The sequence below is a fragment of the Ovis canadensis genome, chromosome 16 (assembly GCF_042477335.2).
Source record: "Ovis canadensis isolate MfBH-ARS-UI-01 breed Bighorn chromosome 16, ARS-UI_OviCan_v2, whole genome shotgun sequence".
In the NCBI taxonomy this organism is placed as follows: Eukaryota; Metazoa; Chordata; class Mammalia; order Artiodactyla; family Bovidae; genus Ovis; species Ovis canadensis.
In genome coordinates this window covers 58,773,536-58,787,196 of record NC_091260.1, presented here as the reverse complement: position 1 = coordinate 58,787,196, position 13,661 = coordinate 58,773,536, and positions in this window count along the sequence as shown.

Sequence of the window (13,661 nt, the reverse complement as noted above, 5' to 3'; positions counted from 1 at the left end):
TTAAGAACAGTAGGCTTTACAAAGAAAAGGGTCATCAGTGTGATTTTCTACATAATATATCAAATAGTTTTTCCTAAATGGATTCTTTGTTGAATAAGTGGACAAAATAGCTTTATTCCTTTAATTATTACCAATACATGAGAAAGTCTTTGTATCAAGTGACTATATCCATTAAGAATTCAGATTCAGAACCTGCTCTCATATGTTTACATCAGTTACTAGGGATTAGCACAGTTTTCCGAGTGTCAATCACTTGAAGATTGTCTTGTTGAAATTATACTTAAAAAGCATCTGTCAGTGCACGCTAGGTTGCTCAGTCGTGTCTGATACTTTTCAACCCCGTGGACTATAGCTCACCAAGGTCCTCTGTCCATGGCATTCTCCAGGTAAGAATACTGGTGTGGGCTGCCATTTCCTTTTCCATTTGGAAAAGTAAATGAATCCAATTGATTCTCTACTCTTAGATATTATGTAAAACTCTTATAGATCCAATAAATTTACCAAAATCTGGTACAGTACAAATATATGCAAATAGTAAGGTGAATGTATCATTACAAAAAAATTGCTAAACATCTAAAAGATGGAAATATCCTACACGTTCTATTTTTTCCTAAATCTTTATACATATACTAAGCCTTTTAAGATTATGAAACTTTAAGTACTAAGTCAAACGTTACCAACATTTATTAAATCCTTTATTCATATTTTAGTAAACTTTCTTGGTGTTATTAATAAAATCACTCTTTAGACAACATTTCATATAATATTACTCTTGTTAAAGTAAAATTAAGTCATTATGACATATTCATTACATCACTTACATTATTATTGACACATTCATCTTACTTTTAAGAAAGCACATAACACTTTTATTCTGAGAGGCAATGATTTAGAATGAAATCATAAAAGATGAAATGAGGTAATCAGAAAGTTAATATCAAATGTTGTTTGAGGTTAAACTTAATGACTGTGATTCTTTAAAAATGATTTACTTTGTAATTTCACATTACTATCACATACAATATTTGATTTATTTTAACTCTGTTTAATTGGCCCAGACACAAAAATAAGATGACTGTGGCCCTGAAACCACATCTATGGAGTAATGAGAAAATGACATGTGTTGTGCACCTACGTGGGTCTTCCCGGGTGGTGCTAGTGGTAAAGAACTCTCTTGCCAGTGCAGGAAACTAAGAGACACAAGTTCGATCCCTGAGTCAGGAAAATCTGCAGAAGGGCATGGAAACCCACTCCAGTATTCTTGCCTGGAGAATTCCATAGACAGAGGAGTCTGGTGGGCTACAGTCCACAGGGTTGCAAAGAGTCAGACACAACTGAAGCGATTTAGTACAGATGCACACATCTATGTATTACTTTTACTTCCTGCTAGTGAATTCTTCTTTGTTTAAATTTTCTGAGAGAGATCTCAAAAGCTAGACTGAGTTTTCAATAAAATGGAGATGGGAAGGTGTAGAATTACCTTACTCTCTGAACACTTCTTTACAGAGAAATGGTGAACACTGCGTAGGAGATACAGCCTCTCTTGATTGCTCAAGGCTTTGTCTTTCAAATATTGAAAATGTTTTCCTGATCTTGATTTACACTAGGTGTTTTGACCAATGAACAGCTTCTGATCAAGGTCCCTCAGTTTATTAGTGGCAGGGACTATTCTACTATTCTGATTCTTGAATTCCAGTCAAGAAGTCATTCTATTGTATCACTTCATCTCATCTTATTTTTAATCCATCATCTAATGGATATCTTTTTAAAAAGAAGAAAAGTTCAGAAGAATCTATGCATTCTCTCTGTTAATATATATATATATATATTATTAAAATGTTGGCTTTTACAACAATGCATGTGGTTAAATTTCAGGATTTGAGCATTCATTTCTTAGCTGTGGCCTTTGTCAGTCTTTAATGATACTTTATACGTTTTCATACTCTCCTTGATTAAAGAGCTCCAGAGCAAGCAAGTTTATACTAGATGAAAATTGTATTTCCTTTATTCCTCTTTCCGGATATTAAAATGAAATTATTTTGATTTTGAGGTAGTTGAGTTTTTACTGGATACCAGTAACTACAATATCACCTTGCTTTCTTCTTCTACTGTTACAGATGTTGTGAAAAAGAATCATGGGGAGAGTGACAGCAGCTCACTTAGGTGAGGTATTATGCTGTTATTCACCTGGAACTATCACTTGTTATTCTTTGAAGGTTGAACATTATTTTTTATAAGGCTGACTGAGAGACGTATTTTCACAAACATGGAATGCACACCCATCTCCTGCCTGCTTTATTTTTCCCCTTCCTGACCTGCAAAGAGCCGTGCTAATCCACTATAAATTGAAGGATAAAGGAAAACTGTGACAAAATTTTATAGATAAAGCTAATTCATAACACTCTTTATATTCTTCTCTGCATAGCTCACTAGGTTAACAGCTTGACATAAGAACAAAGGGATGGGAAAGTCACTGGTAAAAGCACATAGTATTTGATCTTTGTCACAGAAAAAGAAAAAAATATGTAAATGGTATTCTAGATATGAAACATGCTTGGGATAAAAATGGAAATGACTTATATGGGCTTCGCATCTATTTAGGTTAGTACTATATTTTTCCGAATCTATATAAATAAATAAAACCTTTTTTATTTAATTGCCATAATTTTTTTAGCTTCTTATTTTATTTCAATAAGAACACAATGTGAGTTATTCAATATAACATATTTGAAAGTGTGAAGTCCATTATTACTGACTGTAGGTACAAAAGAAGACTGTAAACATTAAACAGGGATATGTTATGACAGGCCAATAACACAACAATGTGATTCGTGTGTGTGTGCATTGTTGGAAAGAGACTAAGAAATATGGAAAAAGTATTTTAAATAAGTAAAATGAACCTCTAAAAGTAGTTTCATATTCTTATATTCTGGGAAGTTATATTTCTCTGTTTGCCAGCTTTTAGAAAATTAAACTATAGTAGATGTATAATGAGAAATAACATGATGATATAATGCTATCATAGAGTATTAAAGGAATATTTGTCATCATATGAGCTTTTAATCAAGAACATAATGTTTTACAATGAGTTGACATTAACTGCTATTTTGGTGATATTTAATAATACAAGCTTTATATTCTTTGTTCATCTTCAAACTATCATGTAGACAGATACTTATGATTTGATATAAAGTAATCATTACTTTAAGTGAAGTTGCTCAGTCGTGTCTGACTCTTTGCGACCCCATAGACTGTAGCCTATCAGGCTCCTCTGTCCATGGGAGTTTCCAGGCAATAGTACTGGAATGGATTTCCATTTCCTTCTCCGGGGGATCTTCCCAACCCAGGGCTTAAACACAGGTCTCCCATCTTGCAGACCGACGCTTTACCATCTGAGCCACCAGGGAAGTCAGTTAGTCTGTCGTGTCTGACTCTTTGTGACCCCATGGACTATATAGTCCATGGAATTCTCCAGGCCAGAATACTGAAGTGGGTAGCCTTTCCATTCTCCAGGGGATCTTCCCAACCCACGGATCAAACCCAGGTCTCCTGCATTGCAGGCAGGTTCATTACCAGCTAAGCCACAAGGGAAATAAAATTAAATAGTGTTTCTAAATATAGCAGTTTATATATGCATCATATTCTTCAAGTATCTCTAAAATGTAGTGATTTCGGAAAGATCTTTCAACGTACTAGGTGAGCATTAAAATTATTTTATTAAATTAACACAATCCAAAATCTCTGATTTTTTAAGCCTTTATCTTATACACATTTTTTGTTATTAAAGCTATATATATTTCTACTTAAGATCTATGTCTTGAAATTTTCATTAACTGACCTTGAGCCAAAAAAAAGAAATGGCTTAATTGTTACTGATTTATTCTGTCCTTTGAAATTTGATATGTGCATGCTAAGTCACTTTAGTCATATCTGATTCTGCAACCCTGAGGAGTGTATGTGGCCCACCAGACTTCTCTGTCCATGGAATTCTCTGGGCAAGAATACTGGAGTGGGTTGCCATTTCCTCCTCCAGGGGATTTTCCAAGCCCAGGGATCAAACTTGTGTCTCTCATGCCTCCTGCATTGGCAGACAGATTCCTTACCACCAGTGCCACCTTGAAATTTGATCATTAATGTCAAATATAAACATAGCATGTTTTCGTTCATCACCTTTTCCATGATAGGCAGGTAATACACAAGTAGGCTCATTTCCATTTACTATCATCTTGTGATTTCTGGTATAAAGTGCAAAATGTTTGTTTACTTAGATTGTTGGGCTCTGTGAGGGAATATTATACATTTATATTTTCCTACAGTGAATCTCATAAAATCTAAGAGGTCTGTAGGCTTGCTGTAACTGGTAGCCGAGACCCAATGCCTCAGTAACCCTGCTGAGCCTACTTGGGTGAAGCTAAGAAAAAAAACTTTGTTAAAATATAACAAGGCAGGTCATTAGTATTCATTTTCAATTAGCTTTTCTATTTTGGAGAAGCAGAAAGTAATTTAATTTTTACTTAATAACATAAAAGAGCTTAAAGAGTATGATTGAAACACCTTCAAGAGGAAACAGCATATCATTTTAACAATGAATGAAAGAATAAAATGCAGAAGAATTTTGAGATATATTCTAATGCCTCTTTATTGCCCTTCCAGTAAGATTACCACAGAGAAAACAGGGCAATATCTGGAAATATTATTTTTTTGTCAATAAAAGATTTCTAACAACCCTCCAATCTCTTTTGTCTGTAAGATACATTTGAGTATTTCATATGCTTTGGATGTATATGATTTACATAGAGATCTTACAGTTCTCATCCACTTTCCTTTTACAAATCAGAGCAAGATGATCAATTAATCTTTAAGAAAAGAAAGTGAAAGTGAAGTTGCTCAGTCTTGTACCACTCTTTGTGATCCTATGGATTTTAGGCTACCAGGCTCCTCCATCCACGGGATTTTCCAGGCAAGAATACTGGAGTGGTTTGCCATTTCCTTCTCCAGGAGATCTTCCTGACCCAGGAATTGAAACTGAGTCTCCCTCATTGTAGGCAGACACTTTACTGTTTGAGCCACCAGGGAAGTCCAAGTTGAAATTAGCTCAGCAAGCACATGCTTCTTTACATGCAGGCCACCTTCTGTAATACGACATAAACTTCTTAATGAATTGAAAGAAACTATATTTGGTTAAGGAGGATTTTAATATACATATTCTAGTAAGTCTCTCAAGCGTGTGGATCTTAATATTTTACAGTAAGTGCTTCCCTGAAGCTCAGTTGGTAAACAATTTGCCGGCATTGCGGGAGACTTGCGTTCGATGCCTGGGTTGGGAAGACACCCTGGAGAAGAGAATGGCTATTCATTCCAATATTCTGGCCTGGAGAATTCAATGGATTGTATAGTCCATGGGTTGCAAAGAGTTGGACACAACTGAGCTACTTTCACTAACATGATAGTGATATGCATCAAAAAGTATTTAGTGTCTAAAATTTTTAAACTGTAAACGTCCATGCTGAAGTAGATAGGAAACTTAATTATTGTAGCAGTAGTAAACTAACAGATCTGTTACTTTGTGAGAGTTATTTGCTCAGTTGTGTCCAACTCTTTGCAACCCCATGGACTGTAGTCTGCCAGGCTCCTCTGTCCATGGGATTCTCCAGGCAAGAAAACTGGAGTGGATAGCCATTCCCTTCTCCAGGGGATCTTCCTGACCCAGGTTCGAACCTGGGTCTCCTGCACTGCAGGCAGAAGAGCAGTCTATTTTATAGACTATTGCATTTATTCTATTCCAAACTGAGAGACTTCTACTATTTAAAACGCCCATCTAAGAAGCTACTAAAGTGAAGATATACCAGTTTTTCATTATGATATCCTCTTTATATATATAAAAATCATCTATATTATACTCAAGTTAAAATGCAGCTTTTTCAAATAGAGTTAATGCATAAAAAGTAACTTAGAAAGAATGTTCCATGTTTGTGTCTTTTCATTGTTCATGCTTATGTTTTATTTCTTAAGTGTTATAGCAGGATATTACCAAAATAGATAGCATAATACACACATAATGTAATATGACAAATGTGATCTAAATATTTGTGTCTTCTCAAAATAGATATGTTGAAAGCTAACATCCAGTGTAATGGTATTTGGAAGTAGGGTTTTGGAGAGATAATTCAGTCAGGAGTCTGAAGCCCTGATAAATGGGACTGATGTTCTTTTTAGGCTTTGAAGGGACCAGAGCACTCTCTCACTCCACCTTATAAGGATAAAAATAAAAGTGGGCAGGCTGTAATCTTAGAAGAGTGTCCACACCAAACCTGACTATGTTGCTTGTGTTGGAGACTTTTGGCCTCCAGAACTGTGAGAAATAAATGTTTGTTTAAGCCACTCTGTTGGTGGTATTTTGCTGAGCTGACAAAGATAGTAATAAAAAGTCCCTAAGATAAAATATTTCATGTACATGAAGCATTTCATGTATCATAAATAAGAAACATAGATAGATACCATCTATACACGCAGCTGTGACTTAATTCTGTGAAGTCTAATTTAACTATCTTAAATTTCCTATATAGATTCTATAATTATTGGGCTTAAATTTAAGCTTGTATTTCTGCTCACCAAGTGCTCAGAATTGCCTGTTAATTGTCTTGACCAACAGTTAGTTGTCAGGCTTCTCTTCTTCCCCAAAATCTCTGAACTGTGCCTCACCCCTAAGCTTAATCAAGAAAACATCTTTCTTTAATGACTCATTCTGACTGCAGAAATAAATATTTCCTGTTAAACTGTCTTGATCATGTCTGTTTAACTTCACCACTCACCCACAACAAATAAAGTTCTTGGTAGCCAAGCTTTTCTGTCTCTATTAAAAAATGACTTTTTTCCTCTTTGATTTATCTTATTTGGTACTGCCATTTTGCTTTCACAAAGTATCTTAATACTCTAGACAGAAAAATTTGCTGCATCTAGTTAAGAGTTAATGACCAAAGTTTCTAAACTGAGCAAGTATTATTTTGTTAAAAATAAATATGTTGAAATGCAATGGAGCATGTGGCAGAGTGAATCAGACCTTTTTCTTTTTGTACTCAACAAAGAATAAACTCTGACTATGGCATTATGGAAAATTTCATGCTCTCAAATTGAAAAGAAATGGAATTCAGATGATAGAGCTATAATTAAAACAGTGTAAATCCATATGAAATGTGTAAGGTGAAAAGAAATAACTCAACACACTTTGAGGGTCACAGATACATTAAGGAATATGATATCAAACAGTGAAAGTGTTCTTCATGTAGTCTAAGTGAAGATAAGAGGAAATAATAGTGATCTGTTGTCACACAAAATGAAGTTAGAAATGTAGAAGTGTTATTTACATATCCAAATGGAATACAGTGAAACACAACAAGCATCTTGGTTAGGAGAACAGTAAGAACATAATTTTTTTTCTTTCTGATATCTCAATGTTGATACTGCTTTTATATTAAAAATAACACAATTCAATAGCTTTTTCAAAACAATGATTCTAAAAGTTTTGAAGTGTGATTTTTTTTTTTTTTAGTGTAATTCTTTTCCTTGGGTGTATCTTTAATATGGTAATGGACAAATTCCTGTTAGTAAGGAAACATATGTAATTATTATTAAGATTAAGTTCCCTTTTACTTTTAAGAGAGTAGCTATATTTAAATGAAATACATTACCACTATTTTTATTGTTTAGACAGAGCTAGTACTCATTTACTTTAATTTATCACACTTCTTTTGCTTATTCACCTTAAATTACATTTCATTGTTTCCATCTTGAACAGTAATAGTGTCATCATCACGAATGAGTTTCTCGCATCAAAAAATGTGTACCTGCTGTTTTCCATCTGCTTTTCTTGCTCTTTCACCTTGCTGGGACACCTAAGAAGATTCATAATAAATCAGGCAAATCTTCCTACTATAACGTATCTCTGTTATAGGATTCTGAAAGAAATCAAGTTAATTTGCAAAATGGGAAAAAAGTGTATGTTTTTCATATTCACAGAGAATCTCTCACTAACATTTTCTTTTATCATAGCATATAAAAATACAGAATTCAAGAGTACATCATGATGAATTTTGACAACTTTTATGAATTTTGTAATCTATTTCAAAAAAAAATTATGTATGAATTATAAGTTTGAAAGCCTAAAAAGCAGAGTAAAAGGTCTGTCTTCTAAAATTTTTAGATATTGAGTTTGCTTATGCTTTTGTATTAAAAATTCTATTAGATATATTGCACTTCATTTCAAATTTCCCCAAAGTTTAATCAAAGGTATACCTGTCTTCACAGGTGCTCTGTTTTTTAAGATATGATTTAAAAAAAGTCGTAAATGATTTTTCATTTGATTTGGATGGACCATTTATCCTTGTGGATGTTATTGCTCTGGGAATGAAACTGAAGATCTAAACAGAATGTATGAATACTTTAAAAGTATCTTATTAAAGCAACCATGAAATACTCTATCATTTTTTTTTTTTTTGCTTTTAAAGATAGAAGTGAATAGTGATAATGTAACATAATTTGCATAGGCAGTTCAATCAAGTCATTCCCCACCCCCCCAGATTTTTCAGTTGGGCACTTTGACTTTCATAAAGATATATTATATATACAAAAATAAATATATGTGTATGAGTACATGTATATAATTTATGTCAATAGTATATTCTAAATTACAGTACTTGAAAAGGCATTTCCCTTCTAATTCACATGTAATTTCTGATCAAGTAAAAGTTTCACCTGAAAAAGTAAAGAATATTCTCTCAGATTACTAATCTTTGCCCCACATTTGTCTGAGCAAACTTCTGATATCAGATTCCTGATTGATCCCCAAGCCTCTACTTTTCTCCCAGAAGAGCATTCAAAGTGTCAAATGTTGGCCCCTGAAACAATCTGTTGATAAAGCAAAGCACAATATATTCTTACCACAAAAGTGGAGATTACTTCTGTCTTTCTTTCTTTCTTTTTCTTTTTACAAAATCCAAACCCTTTTATTAAGGAGTTACTCAAACTGAAATATATTGTATTCAGATGCACACCTTAATTAGGATTATATTAACAGGTACACAAAGAAGGTAAAGATTAAATTCCAAAATAACATTACTTGCAATACAGATATCTTCAAAAGATGGGAAAGGCTAAAGAAAACATGGAAAACTTGCCTAAAAATAAAGAGAAATGCCCTAAGAAGAAACTAACTGAAGGTGGTACAAATGAAGTAAAATAACTAATTATTGGCAGAAATTTAAGAGCATCTCAGAAGGAGATGGGTCTAGGGTGAACTATTAGAAGTTGGATGGGGAGTGTGATTTGTGATGAGACTTTGAATATGAGGTCTTGATTAGACTGGGAAAAAATTCATGATGCAATAATCTAGGATTTGAGAGTCAAAGACAGGGCTGAGAGGCAACCTTTGTAGAGTCACTAAGCCTATGAGACCCATTTTAGTAACTAAATGCTTTCCAAAAGTGTTTGAAACAAATCATAAATGTTCTTTACACTTACATCTTGCTGAACAAATTTTTCTGGAATAGTAAGACCTTGTTAATTAATGTGAATAACTGCTAAAAACATCAAGGTGTGTGGGTGTAGACAGATTTGACTTTCAGTATCACATTTAATTGCCATTCATCAGCTTAAGCTAAAGAATAGAGCATCAACTTCTGGATAAGTGGGCATTCCATTTCTTCTTTCTTGTGAAGTGTCATAATCACATATGAGGTATTTGAGGGTGCTTGTTTCAACCTCCATGAGAATCAGATTTCCCTGTTCTTTTACTCGGAGGGTCATTTGTTAGACCATTTTTCAGGCCAGCAGCTACACAGGAGTATTTATGATTCTGGAGATCACACAGTTCAACACAGCAACAAAGAAAATACCAAGAGAAGGACTGAGATCAGAGCCTGTGAATCAGTTTTTAAGCCAGGGTTCAGGAGTGTCTAAATGAAGTTAAAAGAACAGGACCTTAACTCCAACTAGAAAAGCCCTCAGACACATACAGCGTTGCTATCTAAAATATCTACATTTATGATATGTTCATGCTTCTTAGATTTTTTAAAATACTTTTTTATGAGAGAAGTTTCTCACATCTAGAAAATGCCTGAAGTTTTGAGGAGGAAGATCAAATGCCCTCCACAACAACACAAGCAGTTGTTCATTGAATATGTTCTGGTTGTGCCTTTGTATTTACTTAATGTTGGATCATAGAAAAGACAAGGGAATAAAAAAAAAAAAAACACCTACTTCTGCTTCATTGACTATGCTAAAGCCTTTAATTATGTGGATCACAGCAAACTGTGGAAAATTCTTAAAGAGATGGAAATACCAGATCACCTTACCTGCCTCCTGAGGAACCTGTGTGCTGGTCAAGAAGAAACAGTCAGAATCAGGCATGAAATAATGGACTGTTTCCAAATTGGGAAAGGATTACATCAAGCCTGTATTCTGTCATCTTGCTTATTTAACTTCTTTGCAGAGCACATCATGTGAAATGTCAGGCTGGATGAATCACAAGCTGGAATCAAGATTGCCAGGAGAAATACCAATAACCTCAGATATAGAGATGTTACTACTCTAATGGCAGAAAAGGAAGAGTACCTAAAGAGCCCCTTGATGAAGGTGAAAGAGAAGAGTGAAAAATAAGGTTTAAAACTCAACATTCAAACAACTAAGATCATGGCATCCAGTCCCATGACTTCATGCCAAATAGAAAGGGAAAATGTGGAACCAGTGACAGATTTTCTCTCCTTGGGCTCCAAAATCATTGTAGATGATAACTGTAACCATGAAACTGGAAGACATTTGCTTCTTGGAAGGAAAATTATGACAAATCTAGATAGCGTATTAAAAAAAATGACATTACTTTGCTGACAAATGTATGTTTTTTTCAGTAGTCATGAACAGAGGTGAGTTGGAGCGTGAAGAAGGCTGAGCACTGAAGAATTGATGCTTTTGAACTGTGTTTCTGGAGAAGACTCTTGAGAGTCTCTTGGACAGCAAGGAGATCAAATCAGTCAGTCCTAAAGGAAATCAACCCTAAATATTCATTGGAAGCAATAATGCTAAAGCTGAAGCTCCAATACTTTAGCCACATGATTTGAAGAACCAACTCATTGGAAAAAATCTCTGATGCTAGAAAAGATTTAGGGCAGGAGGAGAAGGGTACGACAGAGTGTGAGATAATTGAATTGCATCATTGACTTAATGGATATGAGTTTGAGGAAGCACCAGGATATACTGAAGGACAGGGAAAACTGGCATGCTGCAGTCCATGGCGTCACAAAGAGTCAGACACAACTGACTGATTGAACAACAGTAAAACAAACCGTCTTTGCAGAGAAGGTGGCAGAAACGCAGGTTTGTTCCTGGAGCAGAGCTTTTGTCCTTGACTTGTCCCAGTTCAGAGGTCTGAACTCTGTCCCAGCTGATGTTCCTGCATTTTCCAGCATAAATAATAGGCAGGATGTGTTTATCATTAATACATTTCTGGAGGATTTATTATTTTTATGTTGTACTTCTGTAGGCACAGCCCTTATGAAATATTTTACATATTATACAAAAATCCAAACATACTAAACACCATCTTGATAAGCCAATATATCTGTGGAGGCCTATTCCAAACTGGCTGATGTTGAGCTTAATGAACCCTTCGAGCAAGGAGTTCTGTAGCCTTGGCAGTTTTATTTACTTTTCTTACATTCTCTCTTCTCCAGCAGGTAGCATTCTCCCTACTGTGCAGCCCTCTTCTAATGCAGCATTTCAAGAAGCTTGAGAAAGAAAATCTAGAGTTCACCTTAAACTATCAACATTTAAGGTTCTTAGATGTTTGGCTTACTGTAGTGTTTGCCATGGGTGGGTGGAGGAGAACAGTTATTGATCAGTTTTCAAATTATATGAGAATTCAACTGCTAAAAGAATATAACTAGGGAAGTGTGGTGACTCCAAAAGGAAAAGATACACAAATCAAACGAGTCTCATCATTCACTTGGGCCAAATCATGAAAAAATTGCAACTAGTTACTGACTCATACCCGGAAGTGAATAAGACAGTACCCATTTTTTTTAACCCTTTATTTTGTATTGGAGTATAGCTGATTAACGATGTGACAGCTTCAGATGCACAGCCAACAACTCAATCATGAATATACATGTATCTATTCTACCCCCAAATCTCCTCCCATCCAGGCCACCATGCAACAGTGAACAGAGTTCCCCATGCTAGGCAGTAGGTCCATATTGTTTATCCATTTTAAATGTAGCAGTATGTACATGTCCATCCCAAACTCCCCAACTATCCCTTCAACCCCTTTACCCCGGAAACCATAAGTTTGGACAGAACACAATTTTCAAAATATCTGATGTATAGGTAATAGATGTCATTAATTGTCCAAAATTTTAAACCAGTAAAAACAAAAGGATGTAGCTAGGAAATAATATGCATGCACATTTAAACATTACTGTTTGTGTCTCTGGCTGTTTGGATCTTGTGTGGAATCCATCTACCTCTTGAAGACTATTTGCTTTAGAAAACTTCTAAGAATCTCAAGCTTGCCAGTCTTCAAGTTATTTGAGACTTACTGTGTCTCTACAATGCAAACATTGACACAAGAATGAAACTTTTGGTGTTCACTAATGTGACAGCTGTTAACTGTATCTGATAACGTCTTTTCTATCAAGGTTCAAACAGTGTCTTTTTTGATGTTATTTCACAGGCCAGTTCTGTAAATTCTGTTCATGCAGAGGTAGTTTAGGAAGATGTTGAAGAAAGGCTCTCCACACCTGCTGTCAAATCCAGATAAATCGCACAAGCCCCATGTGATATGTGTTTATTTCTGCTTGACAGAATGTGAAAATTAGAACTGGAGGTGCTATTTTCGGAAACATAAGATGGCTTCCTAGTAATTTTTAAAGGCAGCGATGAACACAGAAGTTGTCACTCTCACTGTCATTAAAGGCAGTAGTAATATCTTAAGCCATAAAAGAGTCTCTGAAAAGTTGCTGATTTTATTTTCAGAATTCCATTTGTACTTTCTATCTTTCCCAAAGATTGGAGATGCTAAGGACAGTTAGATGTCTTTTTAATTGATATCTTAACAGTCCCAGTGATTCTGTCATTACAGTTATTTTGGAATTTCCCAGGTTTACGAAGACAAAATCCAATAGTGTGTTACTGTTAGAGCCACAGTGCTACAGCAGAGAAAACCTCCAGCTTATCTTCAAAGAAATACACAATGAGAGGAACATAGTTAAAAAATAAACTTATGGTTACCAAAGGAAGAAGAGGCAGTGAGGAATAAATTAGTAGTTCAGGATTAGCGAAAACAAACTATTTTATATAAAATAGATTAAAAAAAAAACAAGGTCCTACTGTATTGTACAGGAAGTTGTATTTAATACATTGTAATAAATCATAATGGAAAAGAGTAAATAAATAGGTAAATAAAATATATTGCAAATTAGCTGCATGAACTTCAGTAAAACATGTTAAAAAGGACCCTAGTATTTGGTTTTTGACAGTGTCTTGCCTTTGCAATTTTATTAGTCTGATGACAGTGACAGATAAAATTTATACTCCCTGAAAATTTGATAGCATTTCACATAAATATTAATTGAAAAGAGCTGTCAATTTGTATTTATTGTGATAAAAAACTA